A 9,124-nucleotide genomic window follows, 5' to 3' on the forward strand; every position below is an offset into this window, starting at 1 on the left:
CAGATGTCTCCTGGTCCACCTGCTTCCTGTCGCAGATCAGTTAAAAGGTAAAATGGTCCGAGGACCACGGCTTCAGGCACTTGGCCTGTCTATCGCAACCATGGAATGAGGTCAGAGATGAAGACAATTACTTTAGAGAATATTCCCCACCCAGTGGTCGTGTGAATGTGCTGAAAGGTGATCTAAAGTGTCGAGAAGGAGGGACTTATGGGGATTCCCGGAATGTCACTGGCTAAGATGGTGCTTCCTGCAAAGACCATGCTGTTTCCTTGTGAACTGTTCCATGGTGTCCAGGCTCTGCCTAGTCTTCCCTGGAGATCGGGCCCTATTAATTTTAGAGAAGGTGCTTTCCAGCAAGCTTGAATAATCAGGCATTTCCCCTACCCCCATATCTGTCTCCCAGACATTTCCACTCATTGCTCATTTTTATTTTTTGAGATGAGATTTCACTCTGTTGTCCAGGCTGGAGTGCAGTGGCATAGTCATAATTCATTGTAACGTTGACCTTTCAGACTCAAGCAGTCCTCCTGCCTTAGTCTCCCAACTAGCTAGGATTTCAGGGTGCACCACCATGCTCAATTTTTAAATTTTTGTTGTTGAGACTGGATCTCAAACTCCTGGGCTCAAGTGATCTTCCGGCCTCAGTCCCACAAAGTACTAGGATTACAGGTGTGAGCCACCATGTCTGGCCTGCCCATTGCTCTTAATTCTGGTCTCTTGAACACACAGACTAGGAAGGAACTCTTTACAGAAGAAAGAATGTTTGAAGTGTTGAAATGGATCTCAAGGACATTAGGAAGCCTTCTTGGTGATGGACAGACTACTTGAGGAGCTCCAAAATGTTCTGTTCACAGCTGTATCTTCAGCTTAGATAGGGCTGCCATCAGCTGATAGGAGACTAGCTGATATGGTTTGGCTGTGTTGTAGCTCCCATAATTCCCATGTTCATGAGAGGGACGCAGTGGTATGTAATTGAATCGTGGGGGTGGGTCTTTCTCATGCTGTTCTTGTGATAGTGAGTAAGTCTCATGAGACCTGATGATTTGACAAAGGGGAGTCCCCCTGCACCAGCTCTCTTGCCTGCCACCATGTAAGATGTGCCTTTGCTCCTCATTCACCTTCAGCTCTGATTGTGAGGCCTGCCCACCCATGTGGAACTGTGAGTCAATTAAACCTCTCTCCTTTATCAATGACCCAGTCTCAGGTATGTCCTTATCAGCAGAGTGAGAACAGACTAATACACTGGGAAAATTAGAGAAAAACAACAGTTGGGACACATAAATTCAGGAAAGGCACTTCCTCTGAATGAGCACAGCTCCATGGACATGGGGCTGCATTAGAGGATGCCATCTGTGTGCAAAGGAAGAAGATGAGCTGGGCAGTGCGCATGCCTCCAAATCTGTTCACCCTGGTGAGAGAAGGATCAGAAGCACCCTGATCTTGTTGCTAGCACCCACTTGTATGTTTGTAAATAAACAAGAGGATGGGGCCAGGCATGGTGGCTCACACCTGTAATCCCAGCACTTTGCAAGGCTGAGGTGGGCATATTGCTTGAGCCTAGGAGGTCACAACCAACCTGGGCAATGTGGTGAAACTCCATCTCTACAAAAGGTACAAAAATTAACCATGGGTGGTGGCATGCTTCTGTAGTTCCAGCTACTCAGGAGGCTGAGGTGGGAGAATTGCTTGAGCCCGGGAACTTTTGGCTGCAGTGAGACATGATTGCACCACTGCCCTCCAGTCTGGGCAACAGAGTGAGACCCTGCCTCAAAAACAAACCAAAACAAAAAAAACCACAAAACAAAACAAAACAAACACAAGTGGATAAGCCAGTTCTCACACAGCAGTCAAGTAAGCATCCTGGGGATGGGATTGAGAAAATAATGTCCAAAAAGTCAAACTGAGTAGCCATTTCCACCTTGTGGTTCATGTTTGTAGAAGCTGGATGGTTTAAGCATGGCATCATTGGTGAAGTCACAAGGATAATAAATCACAGCAACTGCCATCATATGGAGGGAAGAAAGCATTAAAGCTAGTGTAGAATCTGGGTGGAGTCCTGGCTCTGTCATTCCCAGCTGGTCAGCATATGTTCTGCTTCTGAGCCACAGTTTTCTCATTTATAAAATGGCGAAGGGAGGAAGTACACCCACTTCATAAAGTTGTGTAGGGTGTAAAAGAAAGGAGTTCTATGGCACAGCTTGGTAAATGATAGAGCCCCATATGTATTTGAGGTAGGATTATGTTGTCTAATTTGTGTTTGGCCAAGATTCAAAGTCTCTTGAATTCTCACAGAGAAAAAGCACTCAGGTTTGTGGTGAGAAAATTGAAGGACTTTCCTCACTTTCTAGGAAACTATCCAGATACCAGGTGGATCCTTCAGGGCTCCACGCAGGAAACAGAAACTACTTGAGGTGAAAGTGGCTGAATACAGGGAATCAAGTGCTCATGAAATTATCAGATGGAAGGAGAAGTGGACTCTGGGGATTCAGAGACGTGCCACCTTGCAGAGTGAGTGTGTGTTGCAGAATGACCTGCCAGGCAGCTGCCATTTCTTTCACCATCAGGAAAGTGAGGAATCAGGAGACTGCCATGGAACTATTGATCCCAACAATACATGAAAACAGAGATCTCTTGGTTGGGCAATGGGGCTCAGGAATCTGCTGCCACCGTTGTAACTATGAGGACACCTGGACAGTATCATGCAGCTATGGAGGCTGTAATGTCCTCTCCACACCTGCTCAGTTGGTGGCCTGACACAAGTGCTGGTGCTGGCAGAATCAGCCATGGGAAGCCAGGAGATGGCCTCATTTCTTCCACATCCCCCTGGGAAGCATCTTTCTGCTTGACCGAACTCAATCTCATCTGTGGGTGAAGGTGTGTTTGTGACCTATTCCTGCTTAACAGATTACAGCAAACTTGGCACACATTTATCGATTTCTGTGGATCAGGGATCCAAGTGGGCTTGGCTGTGTCCCATTCCTCCTGTGGCTACCATCATGGTGCCTTAGCTGGGGCTGACGTCTCATCTGAAAGCCCAACTGGGGAAAGCTCTGCTTCCAAGCTCACTCGGGTTCTTGGTAAGCTCAGTTGCTCCAGGGGTGACAGAGACCTCAGTTCCTTGCTGGCTGTTGCATGGAGCCACCCTCCACTCCAGTTCCTTACCACAGGGAACTCCACAATGTGAGGGCTTACATCCTGGAAGCTGAGATAGCCAGAGAGAGTCTACTGGCAAGATGGAGGTTACAATCTCTTGTAAGCTAATCAAGGAAGTGAAATTTTATCCCCTTAATTACATGTGTCATCCCATCATCCTATTGGCTAGAACATGTCACTAGCTCACCTCACACTGATGGGGATGCAGGATTCCACAGGGGCATGAATACCAGGGGGTGGGGATCATTGGGGACTACGTTTCTATCAGTTCACCACAAAGAGATTCTAGAAAATGTATTTTTTAATTTTTCAACCTTAGTAGTACAAGAAGAGCTTGTGGAGGAGCTGGAAGTTCATGCTAAATGCCAGTAGGCCATATCCAGTGGACAACAGGAAAATAAAACCCACAGGGCAACACGAGGAGCACTCTGGACATCATAAAGCAAGTGAGATTCCCTCTGCGTAGGTCTGGTGACAGGCAGGGCTTTGCAGCTTAGAGACTGCTTTCTACAAATGTCACTGCAGGTGAGTGGTCTCCAGTGAAAAGACTGTAAAGCAATACATTGTCCATAGTAGAGCAGCAAGGAATCCTCTGCTAAGAAAGGGATGCACAATGATGCATCTGAACCCAGTCATCAACAGCCCAGAAGTGAGCACCAGACCCCAGCCTTTCAGATGCAGCACATGCACCATCCTGAGCTCAATGACCCAATCTAATAAATGGGAATAATGACAGTCTCCACCTGCTGGGTTGGTGAAGAGTTAGTTAATAACTACTTTTCAATCTTAATTGTCTCTTTGATAATTAAGTAACTAGCACATTGCCTAGCATATTGCAAACGATAAAAAATGTGGGTTATTCTTACTTTACAATCCAATGTCTTCCTTTCCCAGATGAAGAAGCTGTGGGCCAAAGGAATAAGGTGACTCACGGTACATTAGTGTCCAAAATATCTATGGTCACTTAGTGGAGGTGAGCCTTGCAGCCAGGTCTCTTACACCCAATCCTCTTTCCATCATACTCTAAGAGAGAAATTTCCAGTAAAATAGGCAATGGTCCACTGTTTCAGTTAAAATTGCCGTTTTTATAGTTTAAAATGGCTGCATGTTGATGAGTTCACATGGTTTAGGGGAGAAGCTGGCATCTTGAGTCTTCCTGCCAGGCACAGGAAGTTGTCCGGCCTGAGCACACTTGTAGAGTCTCTGGCCTCTTGGTCAAGTGGTCAAGGATACTCTCAAGGTCAGGTTCAATGTGTCTGCCTCAGATGACCTTAGAGCTAACACAAATGACCCGAAGCTCAGGTTGAGAGCATTTGAGTCAGCTGACTTCGTATCGTGAGTCTGCATTAGAGAAACCCACACATTCTCCCGTTTCCTAATTAACATGAAGTTCATACTTACACATCAGGGTTTGGCTTGGTGTCTCTACCTTGCTCGCTGGTGTTTCTCTGACAGATAAAAGCTGGCATGAATTGGATGCTTCATTAACTTGCCTGAAAGGGACAATATTCATAATAAACATGCTCTCAAAATCTGCTAAGTCCCACCAGCTGTGGTTTTGCTCTGAGACTAACGGGCCCAGGAGCTCATGGAGGACAACAGGGAGGGGGCCGGAGAGTTTCCACCTTGTGCTTCAGATTTGAAAATCCCAGGGCCTTTGGGGACTGGTAAGAAGCTGAGTCCATGTAAGGCGCCACAAGTCTCCCCAGCTTACAGATGAGAAGCCCCCTCCCCCAGCCACATCTTCCTGATTCCAGCTCATTGGTTATCCTGGAAGCCATTACATGTGCAAGCAGCTGCAGGGAAAACAAGTGTGTGCAGCCGCCTGCAGGCATGGATAGAAGGGGCAGGGGCAGGATTTTTACTTCCTCTTGCCGCAAGTTTTGCTGGGCCTTCTCCTGGGAACACTGCAAAATCTCCCTGGAGAGATGACATCACATCATGAGGGTTAGAAAGGAGTTGGCTAAAATTCTGTGTTTAAATTGAAATAGGAGAGAAGGGTAGCCTTCAACCCTGGCTGCACATCAGATTGACCCAGAGAGAATTCAAGCAACAGCTCTACTCAGGAATCTTTCAAATAGCCCAGGATGTTTTGTTGCTCCAGGATGGGGGCTGTGCATTTGTGTTTTTCAGAACAGCTCAGATGATTCTAGTGTGCAATCAAAGCCAAGAAACACTAATAGAGGTAAATAAGTGTGTGCTAGAGTTGTGATGCATTGCCTGTAAAACTCTCCATATGTACATTTAGACCACTTATTCGTCTACAAACACTTGTTGTATTTCTTATAATGCTTAAAAGTTGCAGATACAGTGAGGAGGACTGGCAAGCTCCTGGCCCTTTCATGGCATCCAGGCCAGTGCCTAGCAGGGAACAAAGCAGAATTCAGCTAAGAGTAGCCAGCTTCTGCCAGGAGGACGTTCAGAACGAGAGTTGGATGAGTTTGGTCCACCACAGGTACACTCTATTTATGCCAGAAGAGGGTGATCTCGGGGGAAGGCCTGCTGTGGGACAGCGACCTTCACTTCCCCCATCATTGGGCATGCGTGATGGGCTGGGCATCTGCCTTGTATGGGTTTGTTTGGAGCAATCCCATTTCACAGTGTGATGAGTGGGTGAGCTGGGAGGATAAAATGCTGATGAGTGGCTGCAGATAGGAACTCCTGGCCCATGTTTATTTTTAGACATTCAAGGTGGGCTTTGCTCAAGCCCGTATAACATTTCCAGGACTGGCCACGTGACGTGCCAGCACTTCAGAGGCACAGCTTAGTCCTTCCTGGTCAACATGAGGTTGTTGGTATTCACAGGATGACCTGTTTATGCTCAGAGGGGGGCACCAGAGCCAGGGATTCAGGGTAGCCTGTCACTGAGGATCCAGGTGACTTGAGAGAAGAGGAGACTGCTGTGGGTCCAAACATAGCTTCTCACATGCTTACTAAACTCTACTGTGTAAGACATGTGTCCTTATCTATATAAATGAGAATAATGACACCTGAATGGTGGCATCATTGGGCAGATCAGAGTTGTGTCTGTAAAGTGTCAGGCACCATCCCTGACACATAACATGTGCTTAATGAATGGCAACTGGGGTTAGGTTTGTATCAGCTACCTATTGCCTCAATAGTGCCACATAACAAATTATCCCAGCATTGAATGGCTTGAAAGAAGTACCATTCACTATTTTTCCTTGAGTTTTGGATTGGCTGGGCAGTTCTGCTGATCTGAGCCAGGCTCAGCTGCCTCTAGTGGGGTGGCTCGCTGTGCTGCAGTCAGTTGCATGTTGGTTGGGGGCTGCTGGTCCAGGGTGGTTCTGGAGGCCAGTCCAATCTCCTCTAGATATCTTTTAGATTATTTTTCTGTCAATCAACCCTGAATATTTTCTCTTGGTGGTGGCAGAGGTCAAAGAGAGTGAATATCTTTTCAGAACTTGGCTCGGGTCACATTTGTTAACATCCATTGGCCATAGAAAGTCATCTGGCTGAGCCCAGAGTCAGTGGGAGAGGGATACGAGGAGGCCATTAATCAGGTAATCAATGCAACCACATGACCACTATGGTCATGGGAGAGAGGAAGACAGTCTACAAATCTCATGTGTCGTTTCTCCTTAACCTGATCTGAGGTGCTCACTAGTTTGGTGACAGTGGAGGTAAGACATTGCAAAGCTGAATGTAAGGTGACTATGCTTACGTTCAGCTTTGCAATGTAATGTATTTTGCTGAATGGCCAGAAGACTATGATGAGGGTTTGGAGAGGTAGAAATAAGAATCTAATATTGAATCCAGTAGGTTGCAATGATTAAAAAACAAAATTATAGGATATGCCTTAGAAACTGTGAAAATAGCCTCATTTTTATAAGACCTTTCAGAATGTGTCTGTTGAATGCATATTTTCTTTTGTGGTTTTCTCAACAGTAAACATCGGAATAATTGAATGTTTGCTGTTCAGAGATGCCTCTTTGTGTGAACTAATAAGTGCCTTTCGGTGCTGCATTTGCGGGGAGAACTTAAATAAAATGGCCAAGCATGATTAATTCTGCCCACTGCCAAGATGTTAATTGCTTCATTCTCCTTCATTTCAGAGTCAGAACAATGGGTCTTAATGGGCAACCTATCTCTGTCTAAGAATGACCAATCAGAGAACAAGACCGGGGCTTGAAGGTGATGGTGATCTGCCATTCAGAGTAACAGAACCCTGAGGAAAGGTGACAGACAGGTCCTTCTCAGAGCTGGTCTGCATCCCTGAGCCTCCTGGGTCCCCCTCCTTCTATGGTCTTCCCTCTCAGGGAGTTAGTAACTCAAAGGTTGTTTGGGGAACAATGTCTTTGCTTTTGCTCATAAATCAGTCCCACCGGTTACTGAGGGAAGTGTTGCATTTTGCTGTGACACATTGCTGCCTTTGAGAGAATAATTGCCAGATTTGGCCAACTTGGGACCACCTTCCTGCATCTTCATTTCCTCTCTGGGGATGCCCTAAAGAGTATTTACTTTCACTTAAAAGAGAGCAATTTCTTCTCATGAAATCAAGTTTTCTCCATGAGCCAAGCTTGTTTTATGATATTAAACATTTAAGTAAAAAATTATAAATGTACTGTAAAATGCTGATGGATGATTAATTTATTTTTATTTTGCATGTTTTAAGGTTGTGGGGATTACTGTTGTGAAGCAGATCCAAATATAGTTCTTGAATTCTATGCAGAGCTGAAAGAATCAGTCCCCAGCAATGGTTGAGTGGGCAGTAAGAGATGGTGGCCCACTCTCTGTGCCGTTGCTGTCCCAAGGAGAAGAAAGGAAAGAAGTTGGGGATGGAAGGGAAGTTTAGGAGCAATAGCGGGGATGGATGGATGAAAGGGAATTATTTCCCTTGTATCCTCCTTCCCTCAGCCAATGAGCCTTCCAGGATGGGCCTATCCTGTCCCTGCACAGCTGCCTCGTCCTTCAGGGTCACCCTGACTTTCTGTCCAGAGCACAGAACTTGAGCTGGGAGGCCCACGTCTGAGCCATCACTCTACTCCTTTTAGCTCTGTGATCTGGAGCATCACAGGAAACTCCGTTAAGCCTCAGTTTTGCCATCTGTGAAATGGGTGAGCAATCACCAACCAAACCACTGGGATACCTAGAAGACCCAATAATATCCTGACGACCCCTAAGGTGTCTGTGGACTTGATGAGCACAGCACCAACCCACAAGAACTTCCCTGTGCTGCCTTCAGTGGTCTTGTGAATATACTGAGTAGTTCAATCCGGAATAAAAACATAATAGTCGCACACCATCTTTCCTTTGTCATGGTGGAAATTGAGGATTTACTCAGTTAAGTAACTTGCCAAAGGCTAAAGGAGGAATCCAAACCCAGGCGAGCATCAGTCCTTTGATTTGTTCTTCCCAAGCTGTTAAAAGATTGAGGAACCCAGAATTAGATCATGCACCTGGTACCTATGAAGCACTCACCTGTGCTTTCAAATACCACCCCTCAGTGGCGGGAGGGTCAGGAGCCGGTGGGCAGGACAACTGAACTAAACTAAACCAAACTACATTGAAGAGCAGGTCATTTTGCTCTGAGTGTGCGCGTGATGCTGACGGGGCCACATCAGGTTCTGATTTCGCTATGATTTCCCTGGCTCCTGGTTCTGAGCTTGGGAGCCAATCAGGCAGCTCTTGTGTGCCTCTTAACACACGAGGCTGTGGAGTGGCATCCACAGAGGCCCCTGGCACGTAAGTAGCGGGTGTGAGATGCAAATCTGGGCTCTTAAGTCATAATCCTGTTGGTGACATCGCCTTCGGTTGCTACGGTGATGATTATGCTATCAGGAGGATTATCGTTTTCTGTGAAGAATGGGTAGAAAGACCAAACCAGCCTCCGAGAAACCAAAGGCTTCGTTCATAAACAATCACTCCGAAAAATTAAAACAAAGCATAGGAAGGAACATATTAGCTGACAAATGTGTGACACTGCGGATTCTTTTATTCCAAATAAAAT

At 46.2% G+C, this 9,124-nt stretch overlaps 1 long non-coding RNA gene across 2 annotated transcripts; it reads right to left on the reverse strand.

Moving 5' to 3' along the window:
* Positions 1-3,397: 3,397 nt before the first annotated feature.
* On the reverse strand, positions 3,398-8,859 carry LOC126964160 (uncharacterized). Of its 2 annotated transcripts, XR_007729324.1 has the most exons (4): positions 8,596-8,859; positions 4,555-4,646; positions 4,020-4,430; positions 3,398-3,701 (listed from the first exon to the last, which is right to left on the reverse strand). It is a non-coding gene; the product is annotated as an uncharacterized LOC126964160 (long non-coding RNA). The 2 variants fall into 2 exon arrangements; XR_007729323.1 differs by having other exon boundaries at positions 3,398-4,430.
* Positions 8,860-9,124: the final 265 nt, after the last annotated feature.

Source organism: Macaca thibetana, chromosome 10 (genome assembly GCF_024542745.1).
Source record: "Macaca thibetana thibetana isolate TM-01 chromosome 10, ASM2454274v1, whole genome shotgun sequence".
In the NCBI taxonomy this organism is placed as follows: Eukaryota; Metazoa; Chordata; class Mammalia; order Primates; family Cercopithecidae; genus Macaca; species Macaca thibetana.